The sequence below is a fragment of the Leucoraja erinacea genome, chromosome 14 (assembly GCF_028641065.1).
Source record: "Leucoraja erinacea ecotype New England chromosome 14, Leri_hhj_1, whole genome shotgun sequence".
NCBI classification, from domain to species: domain Eukaryota; kingdom Metazoa; phylum Chordata; class Chondrichthyes; order Rajiformes; family Rajidae; genus Leucoraja; species Leucoraja erinaceus.
Genome location: NC_073390.1, coordinates 31,434,766 through 31,460,560, shown reverse-complemented (window position 1 = coordinate 31,460,560; position 25,795 = coordinate 31,434,766). Strand labels below are relative to the sequence as shown.

Here is a 25,795-nt window from a genome sequence, read left to right as displayed (position 1 = left end):
TCACACTGGAGAACAGCACGAGTGTCGAGTGTGGACTGCAAATGACACAAGGGGGTCAAAACAAAACACAAGGGGAAAGGCTGCAGGCATGCAAGATATATAAATGACAGAAGACAAACTGGTTATTAAAATTATAGTGTAGGAAGGAACTGTAGATGTTGGTTTAAACCGAAGATAGGCACAAAATGCTGGAGGAACGCAATGGGACAGGCAGCAACTCTGTAGAGAAGGAATGGGTGAGGATTTCGGGTCGAGATGCTTCTTCAAACCCTTTCTCAGACAAACCATTCATCAGACTCTGAAAAAGGGTCTCAAGCCAAAACGTCACCCATTCCTTCCTTCCAGAGATGCTGCATGTCCCACTGAGTTACTCCAGCATTTTATGTCTATCTTCCATGAAAATGATAGCACATATACATATTTATTTTCTTGATTGTCTCGGGCAGTTGGTGAAATCAAGAATACAGGATAAGACATTCATAAACTTCCAAGGCACGTTGCGAGCTGAAGAGAGACACAAAATGCTGGAGTAACTCAGTGGGTCAGGCAGCAATTCCGAGAAAAGAAATAGGTGATATTTCGGGTCGAGACACTTCTTCAGACTGAGAGTCAGGAGAGAGGGGAACGAGGTACGTAAAGGTGCAGAATAAATCACAGCCGGCACTGATAACCCAGTTACAGTGGAGACCATAATGGTCCAGAGTTAGCAGTGGAGGAGGAGATAACAAAGGGATACGAACAGTGAAACTAGCAGGACAACTCGGGCGGGAGAGGGATGGAGAGAGAGGGAATTCAAGGATCACTTGAAATTAGAAAAAACATTGATATTCATACCGCTGGGTTGTAAGCTGCCCAAGGGAAATCAGAGATGCTGTTCTTCAAATTTGTGTGTGACCTCACACTGACCTTGGTTGGGCCCCAGAACAGAAAGGTCAGTATGGGAATGGGAAGGTGAGTTAAATGTTTGGCAACAGGAGGATTTCTAAACATTCCGTTGTTATATTTCTCCACAGATCACTTTCCATTTGAAGATATCAACGGAACCCAAAAACATGGGAAATAAAACATCTTTTTTCCAAGATAAGAAACAAAATACAGTATAATTCCAAAGTAAATATGGTTACGAGCTTTGTCACTCACCTGTTTTAAACTGGCAGTGTCAGTGAAGATGTTTCATGAGACTGTCCTCGGTCGTTTAATTTGGCATTTGGTATCTGAGTTTATGTTTGCGTAACATTATTTATGGAAGATGGGAGTGCCCAAAGAGAGATTTTGTCATTTATGGGTGTGCATCAGTGTGTCAGTGAGAGAGAATGTTCTGTCAATGAGATATGAATTGTGCAGCAATGTAGGCAATTTTAATAATTATAAAGAAGAAGGGTGGTTTATAATATTGTATTGTGTAATGAGGAAGGATTAGTTAGTGTTCTTGTTATGCAAAGCCCATTGGGCAACAGTGACCATAATATGGTGGAATTCTGCACTAGGATGGAAAGTGAGACAGTTAATTCAGAGACTAGGGTCCTGAACTCAAAGAAAGGAGGCTATGAAGGGATGAGACTGGAATTGACTAGGATAGACTGGCAAATCCTACTTAAATGTTTGACAGTGGAGGTGCAATGGTAAAGATTTAAAGACCGCATGGATGAACTCCAAAATTTGTTCATCCCTAAACGGCGAAAAAATAAAATGGGGAAGGTGGCCCAACTGTGGCTAATGAGGGAAATCAAAGATAGTGTTACATCTAAGGGAAAAGCCATATAAATTGGCCAGAGGAGGCAGCAAACCAGAGGGAGAAATTTAAAACTTAACACATGAGGACTAATGGGTTAATTAAGAGGGTGGGGGGAAAGCATGAAAGAAAGCTTGCGGGGCATATAAAAACTGACTCTAAAAGTGTAAAAAGAAAAAGATTATGAAGACAAATGTAGGTCCCTTACAATCAGAGACAGGTGAATTTATAATGGGAAATGGCAGAACAGTTAAATGAGTACTTTGGTTCTGTCTTCACTAAGGAAGACACAAATAATCTCCCAGAAATACAAGGGTAGCGAGGATCCAGTGTGAGGAACCAAAGGTAATCCACATTAGTCAGGAAATGGTGTTAGGTAAACTGTTGGTACTGAAAACATATAAATCTCCAGGGCCTGAAGGTCTGCATCCCTGAGTAGACTTCTGTCATGACCCCCCCCCCCCCCCCCCCCCCTTATGGATGTAAAATATAAATACTGCGCTAAGATTGCTGGGAGGTGCAGGAAATGATTGACTTCTGGTGCCAGACCGTTTTGTAAATCTTCAACACTATCTTTTACTGCTGTAATTAATGCTAAACTACAATGTATTTAAAAGCAATATCAATTTGGTTGAACCCATTAACGAATTAACAGTGTAGGAAGGTTGCTGGTTTACACCAAAGATAGACACCTTTCTTCAGACAGAGAGTCACGGGAAAGGGATACGAGGTATGTAAAGGTGTAGAACAAATCAGAGCCGGCACTGATAACCCAGTTACGGTGGAGACCACAATGGTCCAGTGTTGGCTGTGGAAGAGGAGATAACGAAGGGATACGAACAGTGAAACTAGCAGGACAACTAGGGTGGGAAAGGGATGGAGAGAGAGGGAATTCAAGGATCACATGAAATTAGAAAAACATTGATATTCATACTGCCAGGTTGTAAGCTGCTGAAGAGAGTACGTTTACTCCTACTCTTTGCTTCCTGTTTGCCAGCCAATTCTCTATCCACATCAATATTGAACCCCAATACCGTGTACAGGGTCTTGGTGAGACCACACCTGGAGTATTGCGTACAGTTTTGGTCTCCAAATCTGAGGAAATACATTCTTGCCATGGAAGGAGTACAGAGAAGGTTCACCAGACTGATTCCTGGGATGTTAGGACTTTCATATGAAGAAAGACTGGATAGACTTGGTTTGTACTCACTAGAATTTAGAAGATTGAGGGGGAATCTTATAGAAACTTACAAAGTTCTTAAGGGGTTGGACAGGCTAGATGCAGGAAGATTGTTCCCGATGTTGGGGAAGTCCAGGACAAGGGATCACAGTTTAAGGATAAAGGGGAAATCCTTAAGCACCGAGATGAGAAAAACATTTTTCACACGGAGAGTGGTGAATCTCTGGAATTCTCTGCCAAAGAAGGTAGTTGAGGCCAGTTCATTGGCTATATTTAAGAGGGAGTTAGATGTGGCCCTTGTGGCTAAAGGGAACAGGGGGTATGGAGAGAAGGCAGGTACGGGATACTAAGTTGGATCAGATTCAGATCAGATTCAACTTTAATTGTCATTGTCAGTGTACAGTACAGAGACAACGAAATGCAGTTAGCATCTCCCTGGAAGAGCGACATAGAATATGACTTCAATAAATAAATCTATTTACATGTATACAGACATAGTGATTTTCCTGTGGGAGGAGTGTCCGGGTGGGGGGGGTGGTGATTGGCAGTCACCGAGGTACATTGTTGAGTAGTGTGACAGAGAGACCTGTAGCTCCTCCCGGATGGTAGGAGGGTAAACAGTCCATGGTTGGGGTGAGAGCAGTCCTTGGCGATGCTGAGCGCCCTCCGCAGACAACGCTTGCTTTGGACAGACTCAATGGAGGGGAGCGAGGAACCGGTGATGCGTTGGGCAATTTTCACCACCCTCTGCAGTGCTTTCCGGTCGGAGACAGAGCAGTTGCCATACCATACCATACATAGTTACAGAGATAGGTTAAATAAGTTAGGTCTTTATTCTCTGGAGCGCAGAAGGTTAAGTGGAGACTTGATAGAGGTCTTTAAAATGATGAGAGGGATAGACAGAGTTGATGTGGACAAGCTTTTCCCTTTGAGAATAGGGAAGATTCAAACAAGAGGACGTGACTTCAGAATTAAGGGACAGAAGTTTAGGGGTAACATGAGGGAGAACTTCTTTACTCAGAGAGTGGTAGTGGTGTGGAATGAGCTTCCAGTGGAAGTGGTGTCGGCAGGTTCATTGGTATAATTTAAAAATTAATTAGATAGGCATATGGATGAGAAGGGAATGGAGGGTTATGGTATGAGTGCAGGCAGGTGGGACTAAGGGAAAAAAGTTGTTCGGCACGGACTTGTAGGGCCGAGATGGCCTGTTTCCGTGCTTTAATTGTTATATGGTTATATGGTTATATACTGTGATACAGTTGGTAAGGATGCTCTCGATGGTGCAGGGGTTGAAGTTCACCAGGATCTGAGGAGACAGATGGACCAGATGATCAGCCATGATCGTATTGAATGGCGTTGCAGGCTCGAAGGGCCGAATGGCCTACTCCTGCACCTATTTCCGGTGTTTCTATGCTGTTCCTCCAATTTGCGTGTGACCTCACTCTGACAGTGGAGCAGGCCCAAGAGAGAAAGGTCGGAATGGGAATGGGAATGGGGAGTTAAATGATCGGCAACTGGAGGATTTCTAGGCATTCCATTGTTATATGTTTATATTTTTCCACAAATCACTTTCCATTCACAGATATCAACAAAACCCGAAGAAGCCTTCCGGTAGGCGGCAGGGCATGGTGGCTGATTAGACAGAGAACTTCGTACAGTCGGAAAAAATAAACCTCCCCTAAATTCAAAGTAAGCGAGTATTTAAGTTTTAATGAGTACAGTATGAGTGGGGGAGACAAAACAAAGAGCAGGAAGTTGCAAGACAAGATGCTAGAAAATATGCTAGAAAAGCAAGAAACAGAAGGACAGGCTCGAAGCGACACAAAGACAAAAACAAACAGGCTGGTGGAGACAACGCAACAGAGGCCCTTCATGAGGGATTAAAAAGCATAAGTACGCAAATCAGCAACTTGAGAAGAGAATTGAAAGTGGACTTCACATCATTCAAATACGATTTCAAGCGGGATATGAGAGAAGAGCTGGCTGAACTTAAACATGAAATGAATCATCAGACGGCAGCGAATGCGCAAACAATACAAGAACTAAAAAAAACAGAAGAAACCGACACCCGAATAGAGGAGCTGGAAACGTGGAGTGTCGCTGCAAACACCATACTCCAAGAAACACTGAAAGACCAGAAGTTACTTGTCGACAAATTGAATGATCTGGAGTCCAGATCCCAAAGAAATAATCTGCGGATAGACGGTGTTCCGGAGCGTGCGGAAGGTAACTCAGTACCTCAGTTTGTGAGGAACTGCTCAGAAGTAAAATGTCAATCCCTGAAATTACAGATTTACAGATTCAACGAGCACATCGAGCCCTGGCACAGAAACCAAGCCCCAGCTCCCCTCCGAGATCCATAATTGTCCACTTTCTTCTGTTTAAAGTTAAAGAGATGATTCTCAAACAGGCATGGCAAAAGAAGATCCAACTTGGAGAACGGATGCTGCCTTTTGACCATGACTATACTACCGCTGTAGTACACCAAAGTAAGGCATACAAACATGTTAAAAGCATCCTAAAAGAGGAAGGAATCCACTGTCAGACACCATTTACCAAGATACGTATTCACTGGGAAAGCTGACACCAAACCAACAAGAACACAAGGGAAGCCATGCGAGAGCCACAATGGAGAGGGTACAAAGTGGAAGAGCTGTGGGGAGACTCGGGCATGCCGCCACTGCGTGAACAACTCCGCCAAACGGTGCGGTGGCAGCTCATCGAGAGACACAGAATCATCAGAGACAGTCAGACGCCTTCAAGAATTACAACAAAAGACTCGTGCTTGAACTGAGATATGATTATGAAGGTACGCATAGACATAGATAACATAGTGGCCTCTGCCACAATATGTTAGAATACTGAGTTCTTATGGAATCCTAAGTTTACAAATATGTGTGTAGATATGTATAGGGTGATTTCACGAAAGGTCACTGGAGCGTAGATCCGCACCCACGTGACCGAAAATCTCAACTGGAGTACATGTTATACATCGGTACATGTTAGTGAATGGGAAAACACACACTTTCCCACCCGTTAAAAAACATCGAAAACGGCCGATATTTGAGCTGAAATTTTCTGTGCGCGCACAGCGACCTAAGTTTTTAGGCAAAAAAAAAGATAGAAAGTAAGATAATTACAAGAAGGAACTGAAGGTGGAAAAACAGCGGAAGTGCTTAGCAGACATTTGCCGTGGAGATTTAAAAGTCCAAAATATCGGGAATTATCGCGTTTGTTCGCTAAATTTCATCAAAAGTAAGTTAATAATGCCTTACTTTTGATGAAATTCAGCGAGCAAACGCGATAATTCCCGATATTTTGGATCTTTAAATCTCCACGGCAAATGTCTGCTAAGCACTTCCGCTGTTTTTACACCTTCAGTTCCCTCTTGTAATTACCTTACTTTCTATCTTTTTTTTTGCCTGAAAATTTAGGTCGCTGTGCTTCACGGTTACCCGGACTAGCACAGAAAATTTTGGCTCAAATATCGGCCGTTTTCCATGTTTTTAACGGGTGGGAAAGTGCGTGTTTTCCCATTCACTAACATGTACCGATGTATAACATGTACTCCAGTTGAGATTTTCGGTCACGTGGGTGCGGATCTACGCCTCAGTGACCTTTCGTGAAATCACCCTATATTCATAGACAAATCTGTTTATAAGCCTGGTTCTAGAAATATCACCAAGAATCACAGACCTCATGTGAGTGTAATTAATGTTGATTTAATACAACTTTCTGTATTAGATAAATCCGACTGTTAGCGAGATTAACAAAATATTAGAGCTAAAATGAATGGAGGGACCCATAGAGGGTTATCCCCCTTATCTAGGAGAGGGCCCTTTCTTAGTGTTAGGCTTCCCCCCTCAATTTACAAAGTGATTCGGGATCTCGGGAGGAGAGAGAATACCCTTTTTTGGGAGTCCATATGTGCTTTGATGTTTTGTTTTGTTTTGCCAGGTAAAACACCTTTGTTTGTTCATATGTTTTAGTTTGTTGTTCAGAATGGTTCTGGTGTTGAGTTGAGGGGATACACTGAAATCAATCACACTAAAGCCCCTGTCACACTTACGTGTCCTTGGCACTCTAATTATGCGACCTCGTGGTCGCATTGAGGCGCGACGGTCCCGCGAAGGTCACGCACGATTTCATGCGCCCGCACAGCCGTCTGGAGCGCGTGATGTCATTTGAAGATGGACACAAAATGCTGGATTAACTCAGCGGGACTGGCAGCATCTCTGGAGAGAAGCAATGGATGATGTTTCCGGTCGAGACTCTTCTTCAGTCTGACAGAAGGGTCTTGACCTGAAACGTCACCCATTGTTTCTCTCCAGAGATGCTGCTGGTCCCGCTGAGTTACTCCAGTTTTTTGTCTCTATCTTCAATTTTCTTGGCCCCGATTTAGGAGTAGAAGTGGGGGCGGTTCTGGACCGCAACGACAGTGAGCCGCAGTCTGAGTTCGGCGATTGTTTGCCTGCTTCTGCTGCTGTTGAAGGTGAGACGTTGCCTCGCGCCAGGGTCTTGGGCCTGTCCCACTTTGGCTGTCAGTTACGCGATAGGCCATTGGCGCGATATTGTTTGCTACAAAAATTTCAGAGCCCTGCGCGATGTCGCGCACAACTACATACCCCTCCGCGCTTCTCAGTGGGACTGGCCCCACGCAGCCACACCATGCCCATGCGCCTCAACGCGACGACGAGGTCGCGTAATTTGCATGCCAAGGACACGTAAGTGGGACAGGCCCTTAAGTGTAATGATGCAATGTCAAGGACTTAAGCTGATGTCTCTAAATGTTAATAGTTTGGGTAATCCAATTAAGAGGGCTAAAGTCATGGCTAAATTGAAAAAAGTGAAGATGCATGTTATTTTCTTACAAGAAACCCATCTATCGCAACAAGAGCATGAGAAGCGGAAACGATTTGGCTATAAAAACACATATTATAGCTTACATACTTGTAGTCATAAAAGATGAATAGCAATCTTGATATCAAACTCGGTTAAATTCGAAATTCTTAAAGAAATAAAAGTTGATAATAATATTCTGACACTGGTGAATATCTATGCTCCCCCAGATAGTGACAAACATTTTTTCAAATCCCTATTTGATATTATTGCAATGGAAGCAGAAGGAATTTGTAAATGTGGGGGGGATCTGAATGTTGTACTGAATCATAGGCTTGATGCGACAAGAAAAAAGAATGAGCCAATTAACAAAACTACCAAACATTACCTGTGAAGAATTTGGTTTTCTTGATGTTTCACTCTCTAGAAATAGACTATACACAATACTCAATACCGCACTCAGTTTACTCCATAGACTAATAGACTATTTCGTAATGCAGAAAGAAGAGTGTTATAGGGTAACGGATTGCAGACTTGGTGTGGCAGATGTACCAGACCCTAATGCCATATACTTAACAATTCAAATGGACAGTAGAAGGGAAAAACACAGTGTGGCGATTAAATATTGGAATACTGAATGATAAAACAACTGTTAATTATATCATATAGACCCATTCCCTTGACATCGGCAGTCATGAAATCATTTGAGCGCATCATACTAAATCACCTGAAAACTGTCACCGCCCCACTCATGGACCCATACAGAGTTTGCATACAGAGCCAACGGGTCAGTTGAGGGCACCGTCAACTTAGCAACTCATCACATTCTGAACCACCTGGAGTCCGCAAACACATATGCCCGCATCCTGTTCATGGATTTCAGCTCCGCATTCAATACAATAAACCTGGCCAAACTGTTCAATAAATTACTGGACATGAACATTGACCCATGCATCTGTCACTGGATTCACAGCTTTCTCTGGAACAGGCAACAAAGGGTGAGGATGAACAATAACACATCCTCACCTCTGTTCCTCAGTACAGGCACACCCCAAGGCTGTGTTCTTTCACCCTGGCTATTCTCCCTTTACACAAACCAGCTCACATCCCACCACAGCTCCGTCAACCTGTACAAGTACGCGGACGACTCAACCATCATAGGATTCATCACCAACAACCAAGAAACTGAATACCGTGCACAGGTCAACAAAGCAGTGACCTGGTGCACAGACCATGATCTCTTACTCAACTCATCAAAAACAAAAGAACTCATCATCGACCCGAAGACGCCAGCCATCCCCCAAAACTCCTGTGCTCATTAAAGGTGAATCCATCTCCATCACTGACACATTCAAACTCCTTGGAACCCACATCAGCAACAACCTCAAATGGAGGACAAACGCAGACCACATCTATGGAAAAGCCCAGCAAAGACTTTTCCATCTCCGAAGTTCAGAGCAAGGTCTCATCTCATGCTCCGCTTCTATACAGCCATCATCGAAAGCATCCTCACTTCATCCATCACAGTCTGGTTCGGCAGTCTCGACTCACTCTCCCGGAAGAAATTACAGCGCATCATCAACAGAGCATCTAAAATTATTGGCTTACCCCTGCCATCCCTTGAATCACTTTACCACAAACGGACATTACACAGAGCCCGCAAGATCATCTCTGATCCTACTCACCCTGCACACTATGCCTTTCAGCTACTGCCCTCTGGGAGGCGCTACAGGACAATTGCCTCCAAAACAAACCGCTTCAAAAACAGTTTCATTCCCACTGCAATTAACATTTTAAACTCTGTACGGTGAGGAATAAGAATAAGCATGGCCCTTATGTATTATGTAATGCGTCTGTTTGTATGTATATCTATGCTATATGTTTAATGTTTGATGAAATGTTGGAACCTGTACCGAGCTGTACTGATAACAAATTCCACCAGCCTGGCTGTGTGGTCATTAAAATACAATACAATGTTTAAGTGTTTAACTGTTAATTATATTAAATTGGTAATCAAAACTTATCTAGAGGGCAATGACAATGGGGAGGTGGACCCATCCATACTATGGGTCTCATTGAAAGCTGTAATACGAGGTAGGTTAATAGCTAGGGCATCACATATTAAAAAGGCCAGAATGAAAACATATAATAAATTGACATCAGACCTGAAGGATTTAGAACAGAAGTACAAAAATAATAAGGACCTAGAGAACTTATAGGCAAATAGAAGATTTGAGGGGACAAATGGATGGAATGTTGGGTCAAGAGGTGGAGAAAAAAGCAAGATTTGTAAACGGGCACATTATGAGCTTGGCCCTAAATCCACTAAAGTACTTGCCCGAAGGCTCCGCAAACATCAGGTTGACAATGGCATACACTAAATTAAGGACCCCTGTACACAGAATTTGAAGAGTGATCCAAAATAAATAGAATATATCTTCCAGGAATATTATGAAGAATTATATACACAAACCTCTACAGTAGATGGGGAATCAATTAGGACTTTTTTTAAGTACAATAGATCTGCCCTGTATTGGAGAGCCACAAAATAAAATAATCACAGCAGAAATATCACTGGAAGAGATAGAGAAGATAATTGGTTGGAGTAAACAAGGCCCCAGGCAGTGACGGTTTCCCTAGAGAATGGTATAAAATATTTCGGAATGAGCTGAACCCACTTCTTCTGAGAACCTTTAACTTGATTATCAAAGAAGGCTAGACACCCCCGTCATGAAAAGAGGCAATAATAACATTAATCCCTAAAGAGAACAAAGACAAGGAAAATTCTACCAACTACAGACTGATATCAATTCTAAATGTGGACTATAAATTATATTCTTCAATTATCTCCAAACGATTTGAAAAGTTCATGCCAGATTTAATTGATGAAGACCAGAATGGTTTTATAATAGGCAGGCAAACACAAGACAGTATTAGAAGAACCCTACATATAATACACACGATTCAAAAGGAAAGTACGCGCGCTGTCCTGATATGTGATGAATCGGCGTACAGGATGGAGGTGGAGCTGCTCACAGGATGGTGCAAATCCCACAACCTCATTCTCAACGTGGGAAAAACTAAGGAGATGGTGGTTGACATCAGGAGTGCGGGAAAACAACACCATACACCTCTGCACATCGATGGAGCTGATGTGGAAAGGGTCAGCAGCATGAAGTTCCTAGGACTCCACCTGTCAGTGACGTCCATGACCAACACCACAGCACTGGTCAAGAGAGCCCAGCAGCGACTACACCCTCTCCGAAGACTACGGAAAGCAGGTCTCTCCACTACACACCTATGAACTTTTTATGGGGGGACAATCGAGAGCACATTAACCTACGGCATCACTTCCTGGTTCGGGAGCTGCAAGGCGTATGAACGGCACCAACTAGACAGGATTGTGAAGACCGCCAGCAGGATTATTGGTGCTCCACTCCCTTTCCTGCTGGACATATACAGGAAGAGATGTACCAGCAGAGCCATCTCCATCATCAAAGACCTCTACCACCCATCGCATCACATATTCTCCATCCTGCCATCTGGGAAGAGGTACAGGAGCATTAGCTGCAAAACCAGCAGGATGCTCTCAGCTTCTTCCCGCAGGCTATAAGACTGATAAACGGACTTTGCCCCCTGCCAAAGTATCGCGCACCAACCACCAACCTGGACACAATGCAGCAGAGCCACTGTCGTGCCGCTGCCGATCGGAACGCCTGTTGATGTTTAGTAGAGAGTAGAGTGTTTAATTTGTCATGATATATGTATTTTTATTTCTATTTGTTTTTACTGCACACTGAATGGACACTGGTTGAGCAACGTTTTTTCGTTTCCTCTGGGTATGTGAGTACTCAGGAAATTGATAATAAAGATATACTTGATACTTGATACTTGATAAGCCTAGATGCGAAAAAGGCTTTCGATATGTTTAATTGGGAATTCTTATATCAAACACTCGAAAGATTTGGCTTTACCGAAGATTCAATTCAAGTTATTAAAACAATTTACTAGCAACCTACTGCAAGAGTAAAGGTGAATGGATCCTTAACTGAGAGATTTGTGTTAGGAAGAGCAACGAGACAGGGATGTTGTCTTAGATATAGAACCATTGGCTCAAGCGATTCGTTAAGATAGGAAACTGAGGGGAGTAACTATAAAAAAGAGAAAATAAAATTGGTCTTTTTGCAGATGATGTGATGATGTATCTCATGGAAGTAAACACCTCATTTCCAAGGATGATGGGGATCATAGAGAAATTTAATTTTTATGCAGGATATAAAGTGAATATTTCAAAAACTCAAACCCTATTTAATTGTGCTCTTCCAGAAGAAATGAAACAAAATTAAAATATTAAATGGGATTCAAAATCAATCAAATACCTAGGGGTACATATAACAAAAAATATATCAATGTTGTATGGGGCCAATTATAATCACATCAACCAAAACATGAGAAAGGATATAGAAAGATGGTCCACCTACCCAATGGATTTTAGTAATAAGATAAATGTGATGAAAATGAATATTTTGCCAAGGCTACTGTACTTGTTTCAATCTCTGCCAATAAAGATACCTTTAAAACAATTCATGGAATGGGATAAATTAATATCTAGATTTATTTGGGGAGGAAAGAAGGCCAGAGTTTGATACAATACACTCCAGTTGCTAAAGGACAAAGGTGGAATGGCACTTCCAAATTTTAGGATATACTAGACTAAGTGGGACCCATTGGGTCCCATGTTCACACGGGACGGCTGGTCCCCCAACGCAATATTCCACCTCTCCACCAATTCCAATATTGGTGGCCAGTGGGGGGGGGGGGGGGGTATGGGTGTTGTTGGATGTAGGGACTACTGGTCTCCAGAGGGCTAGTATGGACATTGTGGGCCAAAAGGATTCCTGGGGTGGCAGGTCAGTTCCTCAAGCCTGATGTGCTGGCAGCTCACTCACGGCTGGTGGGCTGGCAGTTGACTCACGGCTATTCCTTGAAATTCCATTTCAAGCAGAGTGCAAGGCCACCTAATTCAAATCCATTTTCCTACCATTTCAAGCAGGGTGCAAGGCCACCAAATTCAAGTGCCGTTTCATACCATTTCAAGGAGGCTGCAAGGCCACCAAATTCAAATGCAGTGTCATAGCATTTAATGCAGGGTGCAAGGCCGCCATATTCAAATGCAGTTTCATACCATTTCAAGCAGGGTGAAACCACCATAAAACCACACAAAACGCCACACTCTCAGTTCAGTAGATATTCAGTGTGTTCAGTTGCTTCATAGCTCAGACAGAGTCGTGACCTCTCCCTCCCCCATCATGCAGAGACTGAGCCACACCCACACTTCTGGGTTTTATAATCCCTCCCCCTCCCACCGGAAAAGGTGTGGCCTTCATGGCATGATTGACAGGAGAGAGATTCTCAACATTTGTTAAACACTAATAACACTTTTATTTTTCATCGATGGGAAGAATCCTCTGCACCTGATGAGCGGAGGGGGACTGAGTAAGAGGGCCAAAAATCACAGCCGTAAGTGGTAGCATTTTATCTAAAATCAATATAATGCAAATAGGAAGTTGTCAAGTTTAGACAAAGAACCATTTGCAGTGCCTTTCACTTCAACCCAAAACCCCCAAACAACCATTTGCAGTGCCTTATTACTTCAACCCAAAATCCCCAAACAACCATTTGCAGTGCCTTTTCACTTCAACCCAAACCCGCCAAACAACCATTTGCAGTGTCTTTTTACTTCAATCCAAACAACCATTTGCAGTGCATTTTTACTTCAATCCAAACAACCATTTGCAGTGCCTTTTTACTTCAACCCAAAACGCACAAACAACCATTTTGCAGTGCCTTTTTACTTCAACCCAAAACCCACAAACAACCATTTGCAGAGCCTTTTTACTTCAACCCAAAACCCCCAAACAATCATTTTGCAGTGCCTTTTTACTTCAACCCAAAACCCCCAAACAACCATTTGCAGTGCGTTTTTACTTCAACCCAAAACCCCCAAATAACCATTTTACAATGCCTTTTTACTTCAAACCAACCATATTTACATTTTCAAACTACATTAAGGGCACTCACAGTTGAGTAGACATGTGTTCAGTGTTATTCAGAGCTCAGAGGGACATGACCCTCTCGCTTCCTCCATCTTGCAGAGACTGAGTTAGGCACACCACTTGTTTTATACCACTCCGGGTTTTATAGTTCCTTCCCCCTCCCACCAGCAGGGCAACAGAGAGAATGGCAATTTTTAAAAAAAAACATTAATATCTCTCTGATTTTTCATTGATGGGAAAAATCCTCCAATCCAGTCCGGCAGAGGGGGGCTCTGAGCGAGGTGGCCAAAAATGACAGCTGTAAGTAGCGGCGTACTCTCGGAAATCACATCACAGTGAGTCAAAAGCGGTCAAGATCTTACTTTTAGTAATATAGATTTCTAAGCAGCCCAACCTCGACCACTAACTAATGGTGTGAAGACAGTTATATAGCTAGGTGGAAAAAGATTGAGATACATATGCCTGACTTCCACATCCAAACACTCTTGGGAGAAAAAGCGCTTCCTGGACATATTAGGAGTATAATCGTTCCAATAACAATATTTACTTTAGAAACCTGGCTCACTCTTACCAGACACCTTAAACTGAATAAACGACAAAAAGTATTAAGATGGATAGCTTTGGATAATGAATTTAAACCAGGGATGTATGACTCCACTAGGGGCGCCGCCCTGACGGCAGCCTCTGCCTACAGCCTGTTTGGCCTTTCAATCTTTTTTTAAAATTATAAGTAAGTTTAAAGTCTGTTTTGGGGGGAAACTTTAACTTGTCTATGTGGGGGAGGGGGGCAAGGTAAGGGGGAAACTGTTTCCCAGTCGTTTCCTGGCGGGGACGCGACTATTTCTCTGAGTCGCGCCTACCACCTGGATCGGAGCGGCCTTTCCTGCCAGGGACCGGGAACTGGACCAGAGCTGCAACAGCGGCGGCGCAGCGTTGAATTCACCGTGGAGCAGGCGATATCTACTTGGGTCGCCGTTTGGAGCTCCGGAGCGTTGGGCTGCTGCTCCAACATCGCGGAGCTGCGGTTTGTGAGAGCTTCCAACACGGGCGGCGCTGACCATCATCGCAGTGTCCTGGGGCCCTTTGCCGAGGGCCTGCCAGCATTGCATCTCCGCCCAGCGCGGCCTGCGGACTTTGGGAGCCGCGGACTATGGTAGGAGGAGGCCGACTGATGTCCAGGTCGCTAAGGATGTCCCCCAGCCCCGACGTCGGACTTACATCACCCCGGCGAGTGGGCCTGAACATCGGGCTGCCCGTAGCGGCGACTGCGGAGGGCTCGGGGATGCCCCGAACATGGGTGAACATTGGGGAATATTAGAGGAAGAGACTGACTTTGGTGCCTTTCCTCACAGTGGGAAACTTTTGATTCTGTTGTGTAGGGATGTTTTTATGTTGAATTCTATCGTGAGTGTGTTCTTTATTTTTATTATTTGGCTGTATGGTAATCACATTTCCCTGTGCCATCTGGTACATGTGACAAATAAATGTATCTTGTATCTTGTACAGTATCAACATTTAAAGTGTGGATGAAGAAAGGAATGACTGCATTTTCTACTGTTATTGACAATGGAGACCTAAGAAGTTTTTACGATTTGAAGGATAGATTTGCATTTCGGAACCAAGACTATTTAGATACCTCCAACTGAGATTATTACAATAAAAAAGTAAAAAAGGAGGCACTAGAAGAAAAGAATCCAGTGATAGAAATGATAGTTAATGCATATCATCAAAAAATATTAATGATTATTTCTAAACTTTATCATAGTTTAATGGAATGTCAAGCTAAAACTACATTTCATGTAAAATTTAAGTGGGAACAGGAATGGAACATCACAATCTCAGAAGAAGAATGACATCATGTGTGTGTAACACTACAGACATCCACTAATTCACAAAAATTGAGAGAATTTAATTGGAAAATTTTAATTCATTTCTTTATTACGCCTAACATAAAAAGCAAGCAAATTCTTAAAACCCCTGTCTCACGGTGCGAGTCCACCCACGAGTGATCCCGAATTAAAAACAAATCAAACTCGTGGTAATCACATAGAATTAACGTAGCTGGAATGTCGGAACTCTTGGAAGTAACTTAGCGACTTGTAACGCTAACGGCAGGTACTGTGGAAACGTGTTAACTCGTGAAAATCTTTCAACATGTTGAAAGATTTCCACGAGTCAATTTTACTCTTGAAAGAAAAATTTGAAACTTTTAAACTCGTTGTAATACCGTAGTAGCACGTGAGTTTACCGAGATTGACTCGTGAGTAACTCGTGAGTAACTCGTGGGTTTGGCCTGAATGCCAGAAGTGAAATGTTGAAGAATAGTCAGATCTTAATGGAAAATTTTCAATGAAGGAGCAAAAAGCACAGCGGTGAATCTGTGAAACAGTGGCTAAAAGAATGAACCATGCAGTGTGGGGAAAGCCGCATTGTGAGAGTTAATTTACATAGAAACATAGAAAAACATGCAGGAGGAGGCCATTTGGCCCTTTGATTGTGGCTGATCATCCACAATCAGTAACCTGTGCCTGCCTTCTCCACATATCCCTTGATTCCGTGACAATAAACTAAACTAAACTATACATCTTGTATCTGTTCACTGTGGACGGCCTGATTCTAATCATGTATAGTCTTTCTGCTGACTGAAGCACGGAACAAACAAAAACTTCTCACTGTACCTCGGTTTACATGACAATAAAATAAATGAAATATTCATCACAGTGCTGATCTCAAGCAGCTGATGATGTGAAATCCAAAATACTGGCACTATGACCAGCGGTGTTACAGCGCCAGAGATCCGGGTTCGATCTTGACTACCGGTGCTGTCTGTACGGGGTTTGTACGTTCTCCCCGTGACTGGTTTGTACATTTTCCCTGGGAGCTCCAGTTTTCTCCCACACTCCAAAGACGTACAGGTTTGTAGGGTAATTGGCTTGGTGTAATTGTAAATTGTCTCTAGTGTGTGTAGACCTGCTTCCGCCCTGTATCTCTATACTAAACTAAACTAAGCTAAACCTCAAGAGAAAAACTTACTTTGCTTTTGTAATGGGCAGAGTCTGTGACAGTGTTCACACTCTCTTGTGTCTCTGATTTGCTTCGTTTTCTTGCCTGTAAACTGGCTAGAATTCGCAAAGGTCAGCAGTCAGGAAATACTGACTAAAAAGGAGGGGAGGGGGTAGAGATTCAGCTACCCATCTATGATGTACGAGGGCAAGTTTCTTTGCTGATGCAACCTTCTGCCCGAGCTAAATGCTTCAGATACTTTTTTCAAAAATTCAGGTTCATAGAAAGAAATGTCAGCAACTTTGTTTAGTTTAAGGAGTGTCAAAATAAACTGCAGATACCAGTTTACACTGAAGATACACACAAAATGCTGGAGTAACTCAGCAGGTTAGGCAGCATCTCTGGGCAAAAGGGACAGGCGATGGTTTTGGGTCTGATGAAGGTGTCTCGACCCGAAACACACCTATTGCTTTTCTCCAGAACGGATACAGGATAAAGGGAATAACGTTTATTGAGAGGGAATTGGTGAGCTTGGCTTTCAATTTTATTTCAGCATGGAACTATTGCACGGCTTCCATGAATAATATTTATAGACTATGTTCTATATTCTACCAAAGATTGCATTACAAAGTGGGTGAGCCCTGAATGACAAGAACCTTTTACTGATAACATGGCTCATAACTCAACAAAATGCTGGAGTAACTCAGCGGGTCAGGCAGCATCTCTGAAGTGCAAGGGTAGGTGACGTTTCGGGTCGAGACCCTTCTTCAGAAGGACCTACTCGGGACTGTTTGACCCAAAACATCACCTTCCCACGTTCTCCAGAGATACTGCTGCCCGACCCGCTGAGTTACACCAGCACCTTGTGGCTTGTAGGAACGGTAGATGCTGCTTTACTTAAAAAGACACATAGTGTTGGAGTAACTCAGCAGGTCAGGCAGCAGCATCTCCGGAGAACATAGATAGACGAATGACGTTTTGGGTCGGGACTGTTAACGTGGAAGATAGAACATTTCCTTGTATCTTCATTAACCTCTGAGTTTGTTTGTGAAATGCCCTCAGGTTCCCTATAGAGAGAGGATATCTCTCCCATCTGTGCATCAATTATAATCACAGAGCCCGCTCCCTCTGACTAAAGGTCAGAGCTGTCCCTTCCACAACTCATTATGCACATACCAAAGATGGGTAAAAATACCAGATTTAAACCAATTCAGACAGGAAATCTTTTATCAATTAAATTTTCTCAAGTTGCTTTTGCTGTTTACTAACTGATAAAAAATTATCATCAATACCTTTTGCTTTCAATTCTTTTAATTGATCATTTTTATCACCCTGGCAGCACCAGAGACCCAGGTTCGATCCTGACCTCGGTGCAGAGTTTGAGCTTTGTCGTTCATTCAGAGGATCGCGGGTGGGCTGGGGTGACTGTAGGGCTCTGAAAACGTTGTTTCCCAGGGCTGGGGTGAGTGTGAAAAGGGTGGTTTCTGGGCAGATCTGCCCAATCGGCAATATTTTGAGCCGATGCTTTTGATACAGTTTAAGTCGCGACGTTGTGACGGCTGCTCTGCCGGACATACTGGGTGAGTAGAGAGACACACACTGCTATCCCTCTGGTCTACGGACCTTGCTGTCGGGGGCAAAAATACGTTAATGTTCAATTCACCAAATCTTTTTGTTAGAAGTTTACCAATGTTTTGATGAGAGATAAATTAAGGGAATAAAACAATCTTACTGGACACAAAAAGCTGGAGTAACTCAGCCAAGCCGGCAGCATCTCTGGAGAGACGGGTCGAAACTGAACCCCCCCCCCCCCCCCCCCCCCGTTACAAAGTTGTACGTTACACTACATTGTATGTTTCGTTGTTATATTTGTGTTTTATTTGTGTATGCATAAAAGCAATAAAGACTAAATTGAAAAAAAGAAAAAAAACCCCGAAGACCTGGGAATAAAACATTGTTTTTCCAAGATAAGAAACAAAATACAGTATAATTCCAAAGTAAATATGGTTACGAGCTTTGTCACTCACCTGTTTTAAACTGGCAGTGTCAGTGAAGCTGTTTCATGAGACTGTCCTCGGTCGTTTAATTTGGCATTTGCTATCTTGAGTTTATGTTTGCGTAACTTTATTTATGAATAATGGATGTGACCAAAGAGAGATTTGATCATTTATGGGTGTGGCACAAAGAGCAGTTTAGGTGAAACCATGCAGTAAGGTGATACAGAATGTATAAAAACAGAAGGGATTATGGAAAGCAGGAAGTAATTTTAACAGAGTACAGAGTGTCTTGCGTAGATTAGGGAAATTGTGAACCTGAGGACATAGGTTTAAGGTGATGGGAGAAAGGTTTAATGGGAATCTGAGAGGTAACTTTTTTCACATAAAGTGTGCGTGTAAAGAGCTGCCGGAGGACTTTAGAGAATTCTTCTTTTGCCAGGTGCTCACCGTTTTCTGTTCACATTTTCAGCAGCAATTGTCAAGTTAATTAGTTCATTAAATATCTCTGAAAGCAAGAAAAAACACTTTGAGACCTCTGAAGATACTGTAAAGTTCTACAATCAGAATAAGGCCATTTGGCCCTTCAAGTCTACACCATACAATGTGTCTGATCCATCCTTCCCTCTCAACCCCATTCTCCTGCCTTCACCCCATAAAACCTGCCACCCATGTACCCATGGCAGTTACACTTGCTCAGCAGCAGAGACGGTGGCATCATTCATTCTCAAGATGATTTGATGTCCAGATATCCTCCATTTGAAATTCCTCTTCCATTTCAATTTCTTCTGGAAGGTTTCAAGTAGCCAGTGTGGTCTTGCCCACGTTCTCCACCAGTAGGGTGTCAGGGGATGACACCGACTTTAGCAGTGACAACACTGACAATCGCAGTAGGGTGAGTTCACACGATATATTCTATTTACAGTGGTAAAAATGGCCGGGGCCACATGGGGACTCTGTACCTCATTGTCAGAGCGCATATGCAGAGGCGTTGGTGATATCGGGCTTGTCCCAGCCGCTTAGTCCTGGTCTACAGGGGAGGAGGCGATCTGTCTGATCAGGGAGAGTGAGGAGGTCATAGAGGGGAGTTATAGGGAGGTGGTCACTCCAAAACCACGGGAGAAAGACATGTGGGTCACGCTAAGGAAGGGCAAGGGGCAGAGGCAGGAACGAGTCAGTACTCCAATGTCGGTACACCTTGCAAATAAGTACTCCTGTTTGAGTACGGATGGGGGTGACAGCCTGCCCGGGGGTAGCGACAGCGGACGGGCCTCCAGCACAGCGACCGGCCCTGTTGCTCCAAAAGGTAGGGATAAAAAGAAGAGGGCAATAGTAATTGGGGACTCTATTGTTAGGGGGTCGGATAGGCGATTCTGTGGACGCAGTCGGGAGACCAGGATGGTGGTCTGCATCCCTGGTGCCAAGGTTTCGGACGTGTCTCAACGCGTCCAAGATATCCTGAAATCAGAGGGAGAGGAGCCTGAGGTCGTGGTACATATAGGTACCAATGACATAGGTAAAAAAAGGGAAGAGGTCCTGAAGGGAGGATTTAGGGAGTTGGGAGGAGAGTTAAGGAAAAGGACCAAAAAGGTAACAATCACAGGATTACTGCCTGTGCCACGCAACAGTGAGAGTAGGAATGGAGCGAGGTGGAGGATAAATGCGTGGCTGAAAGACTGGTGCAGAGGGCAGGCATTCAAGTTTCTGGATCATTGGGACTTCTTTTGGGGAAGGTGGGACCTGTACAGAAAGGATGGGTTGCACTTGAACCCGAGGGGGACCAATATCCTGGCGGGGAAATTTGCAAAGGCTACTGGGGAGACTTTAAACTAGAATGGTTGGGGCGAGGGACTCAAATAGAGAAATCTAGTAGACAGAATGGGAGGCAGGAAACAGAACAGGGAAGCACTCGGACACAAGAGGAGAAAGAAAAAAAAGGAAATACACAGAGAAGAAGAGACGGGGGTTTCTTAAATGTGCATATTTTAATGCTAGCAGCATTGTAAGAAAGGTGGATGAGCTTAGAGTCTTGATAGACACCTGGAAGTATGATGTTGTGGCGATCAGTGAAACATGGTTGCCGGAGGGCTGTGATTGGAAACTAAATATTCCAGGATTTCGTTGCTTCAGGTGTGATAGAATTGGAGGGGCAAGAGGTGGAGGTGTTGCATTGCTGGTCAGGGAAGATATTACAGCAGTGCTTTGGCAGGATAGATTGGAGGGCTCGTCTAGGGAGGCTATTTGGGTGGAACTGAGAAGTGGGAAAGGTGTAGCAACACTTATAGGGGTGTATTATAGACCGCCAAATGGGGAACGAGAATTGGAAGAGCAAATATGTAAGGAGATAGCAGATATTAGTAGTAAGCACAAGGTAGTGATTGTGGGAGATTTCAACTTTCCACACATAGACTGGGAAACACATTCTGTAAATGGGCTGGATGGTTTGGAGTTTGTAAAATGTGTGCAGGATAATTTTTTGCAGCAATACATAGAGGTACCTACTAGAGATGGGGCAGTGCTGGACCTCCTGTTAGGAAATGAGATGGGACAGGTGGCGGAGGTATGCGTTGGGGAGCACGTCGGGTCCAGTGATCACAATACCATTAGTTTCAATATAATTATGGAGAAGATCAGAACTGGACCTAGGGTTGAGATTTTTGATTGGAGAAAGGCTAACTTTGATGAGATGTGAGATGATTTAAAAGGAGTGAACTGGGACATTTTATTTTATGGGAAAGATGTAGAAGAGAAATGGAGGACATTTAAAGGGGAAATTTTAAGAGTACAGAATCTTTATGTTCCTGTTCGGTTGAAAGGAAACAGTAAAAATTGGAAACAGCCCTGGTTTTCAAGGGAAATTGGACGTCTTGTTCGGAAAAAGAGGGAGATCTACAATAATTATAGGCAGCATGAAGTGAGTGAGATGCTTGAGGAGTATAAGGAATGTAAAAAGAATCTTAAGAAAGAAATTAGAAAAGCTAAAAGAAGATATGAGGTTGCTTTGGCAAGTAAGGTGAAAGTAAATCCAAAGGGTTTCTACAGCTATATTAATAGCAAAAGGATAACGAGGGATAAAATTGGTCCATTGGAGAGACAGAGTGGGCAGCTATCTGCAGAGCCAAAAGAGATGGGGGAGATATTGAACAATTTATTTTCTTCGGTATTCACCAAGGAGAAGGATATTGAATTATGTGAGGTAAGGGAAACGAGTAGAGTAGCTATGGATACTATGAGTTTCAAAGTAAAAGAAGTATTGACACTTTTGAAAAATAAAAGTGGATAAGTCTCCAGGTCCTGACAGGATATTCCCTAGGACATTGAGGGAAGTTAGTGTAGAAATAGCCGGGGCTATGACAGAAATATTTCAAATGTCATTAGAAACGGGAATAGTCCCCGAGGATTGGCGTACTGCGCATGTTGTTCCATTGTTTAAAAAGGGTTCTAAGAGTAAACCTAGCAATTATAGACCTGTTAGTTTGACTTCAGTGGTGGGCAAATTATTGGAAAAGATACTTAGAGATAATATATATAAGCATCTGGATAAACAGGGTCTGATTAGGAACAGTCAACATGGATTTGTGCCTGGAAGGTCATGTTTGACTAATCTTCTTGAATTTTTTGAAAAGTTTACCAGGGAAATTGACGAGGGTAAAGCAGTGGATGTTGTCTATATGGACTTTAGTAAGGCCTTTGACAAGGTTCCTCATGGAAGGTTGTTTAAGAAGGTTAAACTGTTGGCTGTTGGGTATAAATGCCGGAATAGCAAGATGGATTCAACAGTGGCTGAATGGGAGAAGCCAGAGGGTAATGGTGGATGGCTGTTTGTCGGGTTGGAGGCAGGTGACTAGTGGGGTGCCTCAGGGATCTGTGTTGGGTCCTTTGTTGTTTGTCATGTACATCAATGATCTGGATGAAGGGGTGGTAAATTGGATTAGTAAGTATGCAGATGATACCAAGATAGGGGGTGTTGTGGATAATGAAGAGGATTTCCAAAGTCTACAGAGTGATTTAGGCCATTTGGAAAAATGGGCTGAAAGATGGCAGATGGAGTTTAATGCTGATAAATGTGAGGTGCTACACATTGGCAGGACAAATCAAAATAGGATGTACATGGTAAATGGTAGGGAATTGAAGAATACAGTTGAACAGAGGGATCTGGGAATAACTGTGCATAGTTCCTTGAAGGTGGAATCTCATATAGATAGGGTGGTAAAGAAAGCTTTTGGTATGCTAGCCTTTATAAATCAGAGCATTGAGTATAGAAGCTGGGATGTAATGTTAAAATTGTACAGGTGCACAACCTTTTTATCCGTAGATCCAAATAACGAAAACCTCCGAATAGCGACATTTTTTCGGTCCTTGAAGAAAGGTCCTTGAAAACGTTCACCGAGGGCGGCCCGCAGAGGTGACAGCGGAACCTCCGGTCGGTCCTCGAAGAAAGGGGAACTAAATCCCTATTCATAAAAGAGAAGGTGAGGGTATATTGCGCGGGAGGGTTAATAATTGACAATATGCTGCTGCCTGCCAGCTGAGTTAAAAAGTTCCCACGGTAGACTCACGATACACAGTGTATCGTGAGTCTTGCGTGGGAACTTTTAAACTCAGCGTGCAGGCAGCAGTAGATTGTCGCTCCCTTCAGTTTCACCCCACCTACACCCCTCTGCTTCCCGGCCATGTGTGTGACCCCTTCCCTCCCCTCTCCAGCTCCCCGCTCATTGCACCGGCGAGGGGGCTTTGTACTGTCTTCACGTCGCGATGCTAGCAGCACAGTGCCAGTCACCAGAGACGTCAGGACCAACGGGACACCGACCCCCAGGCCCACTGCAAGCACGGAGATCCCAGATCAGCAACTCCAGCCCAGCCCCGTTCCAACTCCAGAGGAACACGCTCCCCGTATGGGCAGAAGCTGATGGTGTGCAAGGGGTACGTCTTGTTCTTGGGGTCGCGTAGCTCGGGCTGTCGGCGAACTGCCACTTGTCGCCGTAGCGGCCCATCGGGGAGCGGATTCCTCTGGAGTTGGAGGGGGAGGGGGGTATTGTGCTGTTTGATCGCCCCCTACTATTCCAGGGACAGGGAGACAGGACGTTCACCGAGGGCGGCCCGCAGAGGTGACAGCGGAACCTCCGGTCGGTCCTCGAAGAATGGGGAACTAAATCCCCATCCATAAAAGAGAAGGTGAGGGTATATTGCGTGAGAGGGTTAATAATTGACAATATGCTGCTACCTGCCCGCTGTTAAAAAGTTCCCACGGTAGACACGATGCACAGTGTCTTGCGTGGGAACTTTTTAACTCAGCGTGCAGGCAGCAGCAGATTGTTGCTCCCTTCAGTTTCACCCCACCTACACCCCTCTGCTCCCCGGCCATGTGTGTGACCCCATCCCTCCCCTCTCCAGCTCCCCGCTCATTGCACCGGCGCGGGGGCTTTGTACTGTCTTCACGTCGGCGATGGCAGCAGGTCAGTGCAGTCACCGGAGACGTCAGGACCAATTGGACGTCGACCACCGCAAGCACGGAGAACCCAGAGACCCACAGCCAACAGCAGCCCAGCCCCGCTCCAACTACAGAGGAACCTGTGTTGCGGATGATGGGGCGCAGCTCGGGGCGTCGTAGGGGCCCATCGGGGAGCGGGTTCCTGTTGGTCCTGACGTCTCCGGCCACCTGCTATCCTCCGGGAACTGTACCGCCCTTGCAGGAGAGTGGGGTTGTTTGCAGTTGCAGAGGGAGGGGGCAAGGGCGGTACAGTTCCCAGTCTCAGCTCCAGTCCAGGGGGGTGGCTGGAGACGTCAGGACCAACGGGACAGCGACCCCCAGGCCCACTGCAAGCACGGAGATCCCAGAGACCCACAGCCAGCAGCAACTGCAGCCCAGCCCCGCTCCAACTCCAGAGGAACACGTAGGGGCAGAAGCTGATGGTGTGCAAGGTGTTCTTGGGGTGGTGCAGCTCGGGCTGTGGGCAAACTGCCACTTGTCGCCGTAGCGGCCCATCGGGGAGCGGATTCCTCTGGAGTTGGAGGGGGAGGGGGGTATTGTGCTGTTTGATCGCCCCCTGCTATCCCAGGACCAGGGAGACACAGCGGCTTTTTAGACTGGTGGGCAATCACTTCCAAAGTTCTGCCCACACAGTCAGTACACCTCTCCTACACTGCATTTCATACAAACATTTATTCTGCAAGAAAAAACGACATTGAAGACTCAAACTTGCGACCTAGTAACTGCCGGGATCAAGGCGCAAACTCGCGACCTTGCGGATATGAGCCGAACACTACGCTAAAAAAATTCCATTCCGAAGACAGACAAATTCTGAATTACGAAAAGTGTCTGGTCCGAAGGCTTTCGGATAAAAGGTTGTGCACCTGTATAAGGCATTGGTGAGACCAAATCTGGAGTATGGTGTACAATTTTGGTCGCCCAATTATAGAAAGGATGTCAAAAAAATAGAGAGAGTACAGAGGAGGTTTACTAGAATGTTGCCTGGGTTTCAACAACTAAGTTACAGAGATAGGTTGAATAAGTTAGGTCTTTATTCTCTGGAGCGCAGAAGGTTAAGGGGGGACTTGATAGAGGTCTTTAAAATGATGAGAGGGATAGACAGAGTTGATGTGGACAAGCTTTTCCCTTTGAGAATAGGGAAGGTTCAAACAAGAGGACATGACTTCAGAATTAAGGGACAGAAGTTTAGGGGTAACATGAGGGGGAACTTCTTTACTCAGAGAGTGGTAGCGGTGTGGAATGAGCTTCCAGTGGAAGTGGTGGTGGCAGGTTCGTTGGTATCATTTAAAAATAAATTGGAAAGGCATATGGATGAGAAGGGAATGGAGGGTTACGGTATGAGTGCAGGCAGGTGGGACTAAGGGAGAAAAGTTGTTTGGCACGGACTTGTAGGACCGAGATGGCCTGTTTCCCTGCTGTAATTGTTATATGGTTATATGGTATTTTGGGAAAATGCATTTTATTTATTTTCAGCTTGGTATATTTTGATATTATCGACTG

General features: G+C 44.2%; 1 protein-coding gene and 1 pseudogene across 9 annotated transcripts in view; one reads left to right on the top strand and one right to left on the bottom strand.

Moving 5' to 3' along the window:
- LOC129703511 (alpha-1,4-N-acetylglucosaminyltransferase-like) overlaps positions 1-19,002 on the bottom strand; it is a 35,989-nt pseudogene extending 16,987 nt beyond the window's left edge.
- LOC129703510 (alpha-1,4-N-acetylglucosaminyltransferase-like) overlaps positions 17,079-25,795 on the top strand; it is a 31,885-nt gene continuing 23,168 nt past the window's right edge. For 2 of the 9 annotated variants that reach the window (XM_055646037.1, XM_055646035.1), the window contains exon 1: positions 17,361-18,390. The gene's annotated coding sequence lies outside the window, so the exon portion shown is untranslated. Of the gene's footprint in view, positions 17,336-17,360; positions 18,391-25,795 lie in introns of those variants that run through there. The other 7 variants (XM_055646043.1, XM_055646044.1, XM_055646041.1 and 4 more) reach the window with 5 other exon arrangements.